General features: G+C 37.7%; 1 long non-coding RNA gene across 1 annotated transcript in view; it reads left to right on the forward strand.

The window, feature by feature from the left end:
- LOC144238057 (uncharacterized) overlaps nt 1-12,161 on the forward strand; it is a 48,152-nt gene extending 35,991 nt beyond the window's left edge. The window contains exons 2-3 of the long non-coding RNA XR_013336998.1: nt 10,011-10,085; nt 12,041-12,161. This is a non-coding gene — a long non-coding RNA (uncharacterized LOC144238057). The remainder of the gene's footprint in view (nt 1-10,010; nt 10,086-12,040) is intronic.
- The last annotated feature ends 2,105 nt before the right edge of the window (nt 12,162-14,266 follow it).

Here is a 14,266-nt window from a genome sequence, read left to right on the forward strand (position 1 = left end):
GAACATGATTATCCTATGCCTAAACACTAAATTTAGCATTTTAATCTCCTCATGACACAATATATAATCAAGACAAGGCAATTTGGAGCTTATATTTCAGTTTCTTCATCATTGTAGTTTCAACCAACCATTTTCAAACTTCCCAGCACACAGTAGGACTTTGATTCTACTCCATAGCATCATCTTCTTCTAAATCAGTGATACCAGTTCACTGAAAAAGATTACTTAGTAGTGGGAAATGTAACCAACTTTTATCTTATCTGCAATACTTTCAACATCACTGAGACCTGGCCCTGAAGGGTTAGAAAAGGTTCCCTGAAAAATTACTATCCACATGAAAAAAATAATTATTGTCATTATCATTAGGAGAGGGTAAGGAAGAGTTTGTGCTTTGCTCTAGGCAATGGAGAACTATTTAAAGGTTTTAAGTGGGTAGGGGATATGACCAGATTTATATTTGTAAAGATCTGCCATTTGGAGATGAAATTGGATTGAAGAAAAAAAGAATATTGTGAGATTAACAGGTTTTTGTTTGTTTGTTTTGTTTTTCTCAGTACAAGTGCTTCTTGAGTAAATTTTTGAGAATAAAATTTTGCCACGGAGAAGCCCTAAAGGTTCACTGGGTCCCCTAACTAATCATGGTCCATTTCTGACCATAAACAACTTCAAACCAGAAATGACTCCAAACTAGACTAAGCCTCCTCGTATCTCATTCTGCACCTAAGCATTGGGCCAGCTCCCAGAGCTGGTCTTTTCTTTCTAGCTCCTTATGGGAATCCCTTCCTGTTTGTTCCATACCTACTTCAAATTCAAAGTGCTCCATATCAATGGCCTTTTTCTGTCTCCTCTCTCTCTTAAATCACAGCTATGCATCCTATATTCTTTATTTCAGTAATTAGCATTGGCTTCTCTATCAGAGGCTTAAAGCTAAGAGTCTTTGCTCTCCTACATTTCCGCACATTTATACACACTACTTCATCTACTATCTCCTAAAATTCTTCCTTCTTTTCTGACCTCACTGATTGTACCATAGTCTAGACCCTGTCATCTTTAATTTCAACTATTATAATAGTTGCAGGTGCTACTAGGCCTGTGTTCAGTCTCCACCTGAAACCCCCTGCACTTACGCTGCTGCTGCACTGAACTTGCGCATACTCAAATCTGGTCATGTAGCTCCTTAGTTTAGAATCCTGCAATGACATGGGGCGCCTGGGTGGCTTAGTCGGTTAAGCGTCCAACTTTCACTTGGGTCATGATCTCGCGGTTCGTGGGTTCGAGCCCCGCATCGGGCTCTGTGCTGACAGCCAGCTCAGAGCCTGGAGCCTATTTCAGAGTCTGTGTCTCCCTCTCTCTCTGACTGTCCCCTGCTCATGCTGTTTCTCTCTCACTCTCCTAGAAATAAATAAAAATATTAAAAAAAAAAAAAGAATCCTGCAATGACAAACCATCTGAAACTCAAATTCCTTTATACAGCTTTTTGTGGTTCTTGACCTCTTAGCTAAGCTGTCTGTTTAGTATCATCTCTTGTCACCTCCAACTTCAGTATGCCAGCCTTAATTACCATCTTTGATTGAGAAACGCTTACTCAAAATGTCAAACTCCACTTCCAATGCCAATTTTCCTCTGCTTTAAAAGGAATTAGCCACTCTTTTGCTCTGTGTTCCAAAAGCACATGGAATATGCTAGGCTCTAACATTATTACTATAGATTGTAATTATTCATGAATATGTCTTCTTCCTACCCTCCAAATCCAAGGTCTTAATCTGGATCCATTAGCTCCAGGATAAGTTTTGGAGAGTTCCACGTGCCTTCAAATAGCATGCATAATTCTGTGTGCAAATGTGGGTCCACACATGCAGGTAACTTTCATCAGCTCTCAAAAGGTGTCTATGACCTAAAAGAAAAGAAAAAAAAAGTTAAATATCCACTCCACTACTGCCCTAAAACATGAGCTTTTTAAGGGCACCGAATATATTGTGTGCTTTTTTGTATAACCAGTTTATTGAAGAGTCTGATCTCAGCAGGGCATAAACATGAAACAGTTTTATTTTTCTCTAGTCCTTACTTTGAACTATGTTCTGTCAAATCTTCCTTTCCTGCTCTTTAATGACATCTCAGACAGACTTCATAGCTTTCTGTTCTCTTCCAGTTATTAAAAAGACCAGTTCACTTGTTTGGTTCCTGATTCAAACAAATCAATTCTAAAAACACATCTTTGAAATAGTCAAAGTTTGAATATAGACTAGTATTAAAGAATATCATGAAATTATTGTTAATACTTAATATAATAAAATTGTGATTATATCTTTAAGTTCCTAAGCAATAGCGATATATGCAGCAGTGTTTTTAAATAAAACCTACTAGGTTTTTGGGATTTGATTTATAAGACTTCAGACAAATGTCAGGATGGCCATGTGATCTAAGGCACTGCATTCAGACAATATGTTGATTACTGAAGTTGGAAATTAGGCATATGAGTATTCTTAATAGTATTCCATTTTTATGCATATTTGAAATTTTTCCTAAAGTAGTTTTTTCTAAATTCAGTCCAATCTTATCTAAAACTTCATTCTCACATCCAGTGGTATGCTAGTAAATGTTTGCAAACCAGCTTTAGGGGGAAAAAAAGAGAAAAGCCCTGGTTTGCAGCATTTGCCAATTTTCATAGTATAAATACTACCATGGCCAATTCTAAGTTGCCAATGTGATATCACGGAATTCAGACTTGGGAAAAGATGCACAGGAGCACACTATTTAGATGGCATTTCCAGCATACTGATACAGTAAATGTAAACAGCATAAAATAAAATGCAGTAAAACAATTAAGAAGTGATGATTATTTATTGCCTTTGTTTTCCTAAACTTTATGTATTTAAGTGTATATTAGTATAACTTAATTTTTAATATGGTTGATTCACAGAATTCCTAAAATTTAACAGTCTACTCTCATGAACTGAAATGAGCCAGCTTCAAAACACCTCTGCAATAGCCTCCCCTTTCTCAACCACCTAATACAGAAGCTGGGACCCACTGCTCTAACCTGATCTGATACATCTCCTCTTTTTCTTACTTATTACAGTGAACATACTCAGTTCTTTTTCAATCAGGCATAACCAGCAAGGGAAAGATAGAGGCAAATTACTTCCCTCCATCTGCCATTTTTCCTTCATACTACTCTGAATCCTTGATTCAGGAGTGCCCCTTGAAGGACATCGTGATTTGTTCCCAGGCTTCTTGAATCCTGTGTTTGTTTCAAAATAGTTATTCACATACCTACAGAATGTAATAAGTGTTTCCATCTCTCATAAAGTAATAGTCTAAGTTTTCATTATTTTAAATCAAGAGGATGATGAGGGAAACATTTTTATTCCTAATAAACACTGTTAGAATATTGAGGTCTTAAATTATGGAGTAGCACCCTCTTGGCTTAAGCTTATGTACAACATATCCACTCATTATTTATAACCATTAAAATTTTTAAGTAATCTGATCCATGCTGTTACTTACACTTGTCTTTTTCATATTCTAAATCCTGTGACTTCACTTTAACAACAAGAAACCATAATGTGTATTTTCATATCCCAGTTGAGAAGACTAGATTTCTTTCAACCAGTTTTCCCCAGAACATCATGCATTTTTGGTAGAAGAAACAGACCCAACAGAGTAGTCTAACACAGCACTCTATCATCACTAAAACAAATTCACTAAATCGTACATACCACACTTCCTATAATTTTTGGCCAACTTTTACTCAACTTAAATAGTATGAATTTACATGGATTTCCATGGTATGAATCAATTCTGAGATGGCACGCCTAAACCATTTGGCTTATGCAAGAGATGACTTGTCTATGTACATAATAGACTATACTGTCATAGTCACAGACTGACGACGCTAGAAGGAATATCTAGCCACCATCTCAATCCCCAAAGATATTAAAGTAATTTTAAAGTACATACACACACACACACACATACACACACACACACCAGCTAGTTAGTTACTAGAACTATTAGTTAGAATGAGACCCATTTATATAAAGCTCATGTAATAGTCCTAATTCTACTAAAATTATAATGCTCATTTTGCAGAAGAGGATATCAAAATTCAGAGTGTATTTTTGGTCACTCAGCTAGGAAGTCAGAGAGTCTGGATGCAAATAAAATCTGTCTGACCCCAAAGCCTGCACTCTTTGCCCTAAATCATGCAGTCTTCCAAACCTCGGGCTTCACCCTGGTCTGCTGATTCTAATGACTTTCCCACCACAACCAGAACCATCTTAAAGTCCACATTTAAAACTTTATTAGTGCAAATCCAGGGAGGAGCAAGAAACAAGTCCTGATGCCCACTAAAGTAAGTAAAATCTTAAACTCTTCCATCACCCCAAGGTCTCCGACACCAATGTGAAACTGGGGACAAAAAAGCAGTGATATGTTGTGATGCTTGGTATTCTTGCCTGTTACTACCACCCCCAAGTCTGAAGGGGTCTATAAAATAACCCAAATAGTGCAGGTCAAGAGAATCTGTTAGTCTTTTCCAGCCTCCAGCCTTCATCTCTTGTTTGCTGCTAAAGCTCTATCACCTAGAACAATGCCTGGATTATCATTAGAAGCTCAAGAAATGTGTTTACTGGATAGAAGCTACTTCAGAGGAGTAAGATTTTGAACACAGAAAGCTGCCTTAGTGCAAGATCCAAGGTTTGTCTTGTATTTTCACATACTGAATTAAGATGAGGGAAAAAAGTCTTTCACAGAAGAGAAGGCAATCATAAGCTCAACAAATGTGCTACATTGCAGAAGTGCAGGTTGAGAGGTTGAACTGAAATAGTAAAAGAATAAAGGGGCTTTCCTTCTTGCAAATAAATGTCCCTTGCTTTCTATGACCTTTACACTGAAAATTGTTTAAAATATTACTGAAGAATGCAGCTAGGCTGCTGTGAGATAGTCATTCATTTGTTGAGAATTCCCCAGAGGCTTCTAAACAAGTACGCACAATAATTTTATGTATTTATTTTTGATGGAGGCTTTCAAGGTTTGTGCCCTTGTCCTCAGCAATTTTTTAATGAGCGTATCTATTACCTCTGAGAGAGACAATTGCTACAATGCTTGCAATGGTTCCTCATTGACATTCAGGAAGGATCTCAGAGACATCGAGCTTAAGAGAGAATCCGTATAGCTTGTCTTTTGGGAAATAAATGGCCCTGAGTGAGTGCCAGGTTGTCAGCAGTTCTGCCACAGAAGGTGGTGGTGAAATCAAGGAAATCATACAACATATCTGGGAACTGTGAGGTACTCAAAAAAAAAGAAGGAATTGTCATGGAAGTGCTAGTAATGGTGCTAAATTAATACATTTGCTATCATTTTTACCTTCTTTTTTAAAAATTGTTTTAAAATGGTTTTTAAAAAATATTTTTTTAGAAAGAATAAGAGTGGGGGAGATGGGATCCAAAGTGTCTCTGCTCTGACAGCAGAGAGCCCAATGTGGGGCTCCACCTCCTGAACTGAAAGATCATGACCTGAGCAGAGGTCCGATGGTTAACCAACTGAGCCACCCAGGTGCCCCTATTTTCTTTAATTTTTAAATCAGAGACTAAAATGGAAACTTAGACTAACATTCCAAGTAAAGGGATGCTGGGTTCTTACTCACATTTGTGCCAGAAAACCTGCACAGAGCCTCAGGTAAGCATCCATCTTTCAGGATGGCCATTATGTCACTAAAGAACTAATAATCATAGTGGGTACCCTATTTCAAGGGAACTTCACCTATAAGGAGCACATCAGCTTTTTTTTTTTTTTTTACCCTACCTGGAGTAGGGTTGGTATATACAGGGGGAAACGGAATGGCCAAAGTCATTGTAACTAAATCCTGTGAGCCAGAGTACTCTTTCATTCTACCATTCCAATCAGAAGCTAATCACTCTCAATTGTACTTTGTGTACAATTCTAACAAGTTTGTCTATCGTTTACAAGACCACAGTATGTTATAAGCAATATGTTTTTATTAGTGAGAAGACCTTCTTGATCATATAGTACATTGGTAGTGGTGTGAAAAGGTATGTGCATAGTGCCTGCAAAATGAAAGACAATTAAAAGTGGATACAAACTCAAATATCACAGCAATCTAGAAAGAGTAATGTAGAAATGAGTGCCTGGTATACCCTGATGGCCCTGGAGGGCATCACTGCTCTGCAGAATAATCATTGATGTGCACAATGAGGACCTTGAGTCATCAAGAAAAGGTTAAATAATGTTCAACCTTCTTTAATTAAGGCAGCAAAACGTACAATCCATTTTAGAAATATTTCCTTAATAAGTGCCTTAAATTTTAAATAAAACCTTAAGCAGATAAACCTGTTACCTAAAAGGACTTATTTCTGAATAGTTCTGACTCCCCAAAGCTTTCACAATCCTGCATTTATTCTTTAACTTGCTTTACCCCATTCTCAGAGCTGAAAACTATCTGTCCCTTTCCAAGCATCTGAAACTAGGTCTTATCCTTCTTGATTTACCTTTTAGCTAAGGGATGTTACTACTACCATCACCCCTTATCTTAAAGTCTATTCCAGAGATCACAGTGCTTCTGGCCACCAAAGCCTCAAGGTATGTGGCTAACACCTACCCAGTACTTAGTGAGACTTCATTACTGCATCAGTGAGATGCTGTGCTGGAAGTTACTAGGGAGCAGGGTACAGGGATGGATTAGTGAAGGAGAAACCAGAAGAACACGAATATTCTTGACTACAGCCTGCTATGGGCTGAACTTTCATCCCCCACACCCCAATCATATGTAAAAACCTTACTCCCAAAGGGATGGTATTTAGAGATGGGCTTTTTGGGAGACAATTAGGTTTAGATGAAGTCATGAGGGTAGAGTCCCCCTGGTGAGATTCATGTCCTTATAAGAAGAGACCAGAGTGCTTGCTCCTCTCCCACCCTACCCCACACTCCCTGCTGTGTTGAGGTTACAGCAAGAAGGCAGCCATCTACAAAGCCAGAAGAGAGTTCTCACCAGAACTCAACCATGCTGGCACCCTAATCTCAGAATTCCCAGACACTGAAACTGTAAGAAATTTTGGTTACCCAATCTATGATATTTGTTATGGCCTGAGCAGACCAAGAAATAATCATTCCCCGTCACCACATGCAGCAGATTTTGTTCACTGTTTGCATTCATGCTTTTAGGAAAGAATTTCAAGCTTTCACCTTTCCGTGTGTAGGATATCATGGGGAAGAAACAATCTCCCAAGGGATGCGGCCGGGCAAAGGAGTGAATGATGAAGGTCATCATTCCATATGTATTTTCATCAACCCCTTGCGTCATGAGGCTTCTGTCCTGCCCTTATATTCCCCTGTGGACACCAATTCTAGCAATCTGGGCCTCTGCAGTAAAGGAACTGGTAATAATGGCTTTGATCTTAGGAGAAGGGAAAGAGTAAAATTTAAACCACAGACTGAGACAAATAGCAGCATTACTGGTAATAAGGCAGATTTCCACTATACATAACAGTTTTTTTCAAATATCATCAGATAATCAAGGATTCCTGAAAGGGGTTTCTTACTTTTAAAATTAAAAATAAACCTAACGTTTGAGTTGCTCAGTGAAAAGATATTGAAGTGCGATCCATTTTGAGACTCTCCTAAAGTTGAGATCAGAGAAGGCTTGAAGGGCTACAGGGAAAAGCTGTGTTCAGGTCAAAACTGAGGGTTAGGGTGTCCTCATTTCAACTGGATTTCCTGGAGCCCCCAAGATTTTTGAATGCTGGTTCCCCCAAATATCCTAAATATTACCAAAACAACCTGTTAACAAAACAAATCTCACTGTGGTAAGGGAGAAAACTGCCTTGGCAGCCTTAGTAGCATTTCAGAGGGGAGAGAAGCTAGGATATTCACTGAGATTTTAGTCTGGTTTAAAGCAGTTCCTTCAATGAAGAGGCTTGGTTAGAATTGGAGAAGAATCATTATATGGTGGTTTAGGATGTTAGTAGACACAGGAAAAACAGGTATTTTGAAGTGAGGAGTTCTGTGGTCTTGGGGTGTAAATGGTCTTTGATGTTTTCTATTAAAGAGTCAATGGGCCCTTCAGGAAGTTCCTGGAATGAACAATGAAGTTATATGTAACAGTTTTCTTCTGTGACAAGAACATCTTGATGAAGAGTAGAAAGTGCTACCACAAAACATGTCACTTTGGCATAAGGATTATTTTGAACTCTGAAGGCAATGGAGAAGCAGATTAAAAAAAAAAAAAGCCCCTCCTGCCCCTATTTGTCTAACATTAATATATAATTTGTATTACTCTCCAGTCTCTAACAGGAAGGACAGGAAGTCAGTCATCAGACAACCCTAGACTCATAGTGCAGAGATGGTATCAGAGGAATCTACATAACTTAACTAGTCCTTATCTTTCATTAGCTTCCTTATATATTTATCTTCCTACAATTTACTTCCCCTAGAACCTTAAGGACCTCTGTGTTGTCACTTCTCTAAAAATTCATTGGTTTTGTTTGTTTTTGTTGTTGTTAAGATGATACCTAAGCCCAAGTTCTAACCACCCCTTTGAGTTACTCACCTGAGTGCTCCCATTTGTAAGTGAAATGCACATATAAAACACATTTTTGTTTTCTCCTATTGGTCTAATTTGGAGGGCCCCAGCTGGAGAACCTATTAGGGCAAGGGAAAAAAGTTTCTTCTCTTACACAGGGATAATGTTATATTGATGACAAAAACAAAGAGTTGAGTCAGGTCATTGTAGAAGTAAGCTTTGTGGACAGTTTCCATTCTCACTCCATGATGCCCCTAATTGTACTCAGTTGTATACATGATGATTTCCCACCAAATAAATATATTTGGAAGTTCTCTCAGAATAGAGATTATACTGCCCTTCAAACATTGCCCCATGGTCTTTTCTGTCCTCCATATTGCTTCAGCTTCAAAATCATCATCTTTAAGACATGTATACCTTTTAGAGGTTTCTAGAATTCTCAACCCTTCTGGTAAGCAAAAAAAGCTACTAAACAAGATAATGAGAAACACTAGTTGTGGGTTTTTCCTAAATGAAAAACTAAAATCATCTTGGATTCCCTGAACATGTTCAATGTAATTCATTCAGAGAGCACATGTTTTAAGCTAATTTTAACATGGACTGATTGTTAAGACTTCTCAATTGTTTGCAAAACAGTGCTAAAATAAGATAGCTTGGGTATGTAAAAGTGTATTGTATTTTTTCCACAGCAGTGCTAAGTGTTTAAGAATCACAATTGTAAAGATTCCATTTCAATGTGTCTTTATTTTTATCACACCAGTTTGTCATCAGCAAAACACTGTGAAGTTTCCTGAGGAGGGAAGAGTTCCTTTGCATTTGAAATGCCTAAGAAATATTTGTAAATATAATTGTTATTCCTGTGGTAGTCACAGGTGTCCCCATTGATGGCCTTCCCTGTGAACCAGCTTTTAGGTTTTGTAAAATGCTTCTCTTTTAGGAAGGACTTTGCTTTCTTTTCACACTTTCATTGCATTTTCTGTACCACTTCATCAAATTTATAAGGAAGAAAATTCAAGGTAAATTATAAGTTGATGGGAGGTATCTCAGAGATATCACACTTGAAGTTACAACAAGAATGCTCCAAGAAAACAACACTGGTTCTTTTTACTGCCATATTTACCCCACCCAGCACCATGCCAGGCATGCTGGGAATTTTTTCAATTACTCCTTAAGCCTGTTTTCACATTCCAGATTTTAAAATGAGACTCTTGGGTAACTGTGTTGCAGAGGATGTGAACTTCTACCTCACATCATTCAATAACCCTTCATTTGCTTATGAAATTTGTTTAGGTGTTGTGTCTGGGAGTCTCAGGCAGATTATAAGCCAACTTCAACACTGTTTTCTCCACAGTTGTCAAGTGATGAATTCTGGAGTATCCTGAAGGCAGTGGAATGGTGTTATATGGGATTGCTTACGTCCAAATTGACCAAAACATGACCCTGGCACTTAAATTTTACAATTTGTTTTCAGATCATGATCTGCACTTTTGTAAGTGCTAGAGGAAAAAGGCTGAGAAATGCTGCCTCAAGAGATATGGGAGATAAGGTGAGCAGTGCCTTTATCCAGCTATTAAAATCTTGAATGGTTTAACTATAGTTTGGAAGATAAATTCCCACTGCTGTATTTTCTAAAATGTGGTAGATTGTAATCAATAAATGTGTGAAAAGGGCATGTTCATTGCATAACTTTGAAAATGGTGAATTAAACACTATTAAATAGATTTCTCTACTGGATTTCTAGAGCCTTTAATATGTTCTGAGGGGGGTATTTCTATGCAAGGTTTCCCCAGTAATGTGCAACATAGAAAACTTTTTCACAGAATATTTCTTAAAACTAATGTTTAAAGAAAAACCATTGGTAAGCACAGGGATAAAGAATCAATCAATTAACAAATGATTCCAAGTAATTCTTTCATTTTTTATCAAAAGCAGATGAAGTTAATCTTTTACTAATTAGTCCTATAAATTTGGTAAATTTACCTCACCAGGTAAATATGGTGAGTTATATACCTGTCCATCGCCATTTGCTATGGTGAGGGGGGAAAAAAGTAATTTTGTTAGATGGCCTAAAACATATGCCCACCCCTAATGTTCCCACCTCTGGGAAGCTGGGAGAGGCAATGGGTCAGCTTCACTTATATGGCCTAAGTGAAAAATCATCAGTTACTATATTGGCATAATACCAACTACCTTATATGATCATCAGGATGAAATGAAAGAGTGTATCTAAAGCACTTCGGCACAATGCCTCACTCATAGGAAGTGGTGAAGAAGTGGTAACTGCTATCGTAACACCAACAGCATCGTACCCTTTCTACCTATTCAGAGCATGTCATCTTTAGGCTTCTAATCTAGAACAACTGCCTCCTCACTGACCTATCCTAACCACATCTGCTAATTCTTCAAACTGCATCTAAATTACCTTTCAAAAATGCTTTTCTGAACATACCACTTGCCTACTCTCTGTATAATAAACTTCAAACACTTGCACGCATGCAGGTCTCTCAGTCTGGTAAGAGTCTACCTTCCCAAGTTTATCTTTCACCATTTTCCTGGTTCCATGGTCTCTACATTTCAGCCCCACCGCACCTCTTACTCCTGAAGACACCATACGTAATCATCCGTCTGTCTGTTAAATCATATCGTAATGCTCAAGATGAGATATGCTTCCCATGACTCCAACTGCAAAAAGTCTTCAAGGCCAACTCATTTACTGTCTATCCTTGAGATTCCTCAGTCAAACTGAATCACGTTCCCCTCTCTTCTCTCATATGCTTTTTACCTCTATTATAGCACTCCTCACACGCCCTCATATAACAATTACCTGTGCAAGTGTATGTCCTTGTGTTACTCAGGACTGGCTGTTGTAGGTGACAGAAACCTAATTGGAACTGGCTTGAGTAAAAATATGGAGAGTAAACTGGAAATATTCTGAGTCACTCATATAATTCATAGAGTACATAAATAATCAAATATAAAAAGACCAGAGATATATCTAGACTTCTGGGGAAAAAAAAATTGCAACTACAGACAAAAACGTCACCAGAATTTTATTCCAAAGACCAACCCACATCATGCTTTTTCTCTGTGGGATTTCCTTTTCTTTGTGAGGTGTATGGAGGTAAAACTTACATATGACAAAATATACCCTTTTTATTATACAGTTCTAGGAGTTGTGACAAACACATACAGCCCTTTGACCACCATTATAAACAAAATATTAAATAGCTTTCTCACTCTCCAAAACCTCCCCCCAAGCCATTGTATTCAAACTCTCCCTGCAACCTCAGCCCCAGGCAATCACTGATTGGGTTTTCTGTCCCCACAGTTTTGTCTTTTTTAGAATATCCTATGAAACCACACAGTATGCAGTCTTTTAGGTCTGACTTGATTCACTGAGCATAATGGCCTTTGATATTTATCCATGATGTTGCACTTATCAATAGTTTCTTAACCTTGCCTTATTTTTTTTTAAATTTTTTTTGTTTTATTTATTTCTAGGCACGAGAGAGAGACAGCGTGAGCAGGGAAGGGTCAGAGAGAGAGGGAGACACAGACTCTGAAGCAGGCTCCAGGCTCTGAGCTGTCAGCACAGAGCCCGACGCGGGGCTCGAACCCATGAACCGCAAGATCATGACCTGAGCGAAAGTTGGACGCTTAGCCGACTAAGCCACCCAGGCGCCCTCAACCTTGCCTTATTAACTAGGACCTCCAGTGTGATGTCGAACAGGAAGGTTATGAGTGGACAGGATTGGTTCCCCTCCTCCCCCGCCCAATCTTAGGGGAAGAGCATTAATTCACTATTAAATATGACATTAGTTGTACATTTTCTGGTACATGCCCATCACAGCTGGATTAAGTCTCCTATTCCTAGTTTGCTGAGAGTTCTTGTTTTATGAGTCATGTATAGGTACTGAATTTTACAGTTTTATAAATTGTAAATATATGTATTTTTTCATTAGTCTGTTGATATGATGAATTATATGGATTCATTTTCAAATGTTGAACCAGCCTTGCATTTACAGGATAAACTCCAATTAGTCATAATGTATTATCCTTTTTAATATACTGGATTCAATTTTCTAATATTTTGATGATTTTAGCATCTGTTCATGAGGAATGTTTTTAGTTTATTTGTAATATTTTGTCTGGTTTTGGTATTATGGTAAAATGAGTTAACAAGCATTCCCTCCATTTTCTGGAAGAGCATGTGTAGATTTGGTATTCTTTCTTTCCTAGAAGTTTAGTAAGTACTACATTTTAGTAGATACATTATTGGGGTAATCTATTCTTGCAGGAGTTTTGCTAGACTTTCAAGACAAAGACTAGGTCATTCAGTTATTGACTATATGGACATAGAACTGTTTGTAATAATCCCTTTTCCTTTTAATGTCTATAAAATAGTGACGTTTCCTCTTTCATTGCAGATATTAGTCATTTTTTCTTCTCTTCTCCCCTCCCTTTGGCTCAGTTTGGGTTTATCAGTTATATTGATCTTTTCAGAGTACCAGCTTTTCATTTCATCGATTCTCTTTGACTTCTGCTATTTATTCTTCCCCTTCATTTTGTTTGATTTCAGGTTTAACTTCTCTTTTTCTAGATTTACAAAAATTTTTTAATGTTTATTTATTTTTAAGAGAGAGAGAGACAGAGTATGATCATGGGAGGGGGGGAGAGAATGGGAGACACAGAATCCGAAGCAGGCTCCAGGCTCTGAGCTGTCAGCACAGCCCGACCTGAGGCTTGAACTTACAAACCGTGAGGTCATGACCTGAGCCAAAGTCAGACGCTTAACCAACTGGGCCACTCAGGTGCCCCCTTTTTCTGGATTCTTAAGGCTTAGATCATGGATCTAAGACCTTTCTTCTTTTCTAATATAAGCATTTAATTCTATGAATTGCATATATAATATTGTTCTAGATGTGGCCCATAAATTTTAATGTGTTGCATTCTTACTTTTGCTTAATCCAAAATATCTTCTAATTTCCTTTGTGACCTTTAACATAAGGATTATTTAGAAGTGGTGTTTACTTTCTAAAATATTTGTGGATTTTCCAGATATCTTCTTGTTATGGGTTTGTAACTTAGTTCCATTATGGTAAGAGAATGTACTCTATAATTTCAGTCTTTTAAATTTCTTTGGGTTTAATAGCCCAGAACATAGTCTACCTTGATCAATGTTTCATATGCATTTAAACAGTATGTTTATTCTTCTGCTATTGGATAGACAATTCTATAAATGCCAACTAGTTCAAGTTGGTTTATAGGGTCCATGTCTTCTATATCCTTACTGATTTGGTCTTCTCTCAATTACTGAGTGTTGAATTCTCCAGCTATAATTGTAGATTTATCTATATTTGCTTCCAGTTCTAACAACTTTTGCTTTATATACATTGAAATGTATCAGATACATATGTATTTAGGATTGTTATGACTTCTTAGAGACTAAATTCTTTATCATTATGCCATATGCAGAAGTAGGTTTTGAAATCCATCATGATTTCCTTACTCAGAGGTCATGAGCAATGCCAGACTGAGTTTCACACTTTGGCCCCCACTGCCAAATAATGACCCTCTCAAAACTGACTCAAATTGCCCAGGGTTTAAGTTAGACATTCAACCCTGGAGCAGAGGCTGTAAGAATATGGCCTCTATCCTACAAATTCCATGGTTGGAATGAGACAAGAAAGTGTTCATGGGAGGATGGATGCTGGGAAGATAGTAGCA

This window comes from Crocuta crocuta, unplaced genomic scaffold (genome assembly GCF_008692635.1).
Source record: "Crocuta crocuta isolate KB4526 unplaced genomic scaffold, BGI_CrCroc_1.0 scaffold56, whole genome shotgun sequence".
NCBI classification, from domain to species: domain Eukaryota; kingdom Metazoa; phylum Chordata; class Mammalia; order Carnivora; family Hyaenidae; genus Crocuta; species Crocuta crocuta.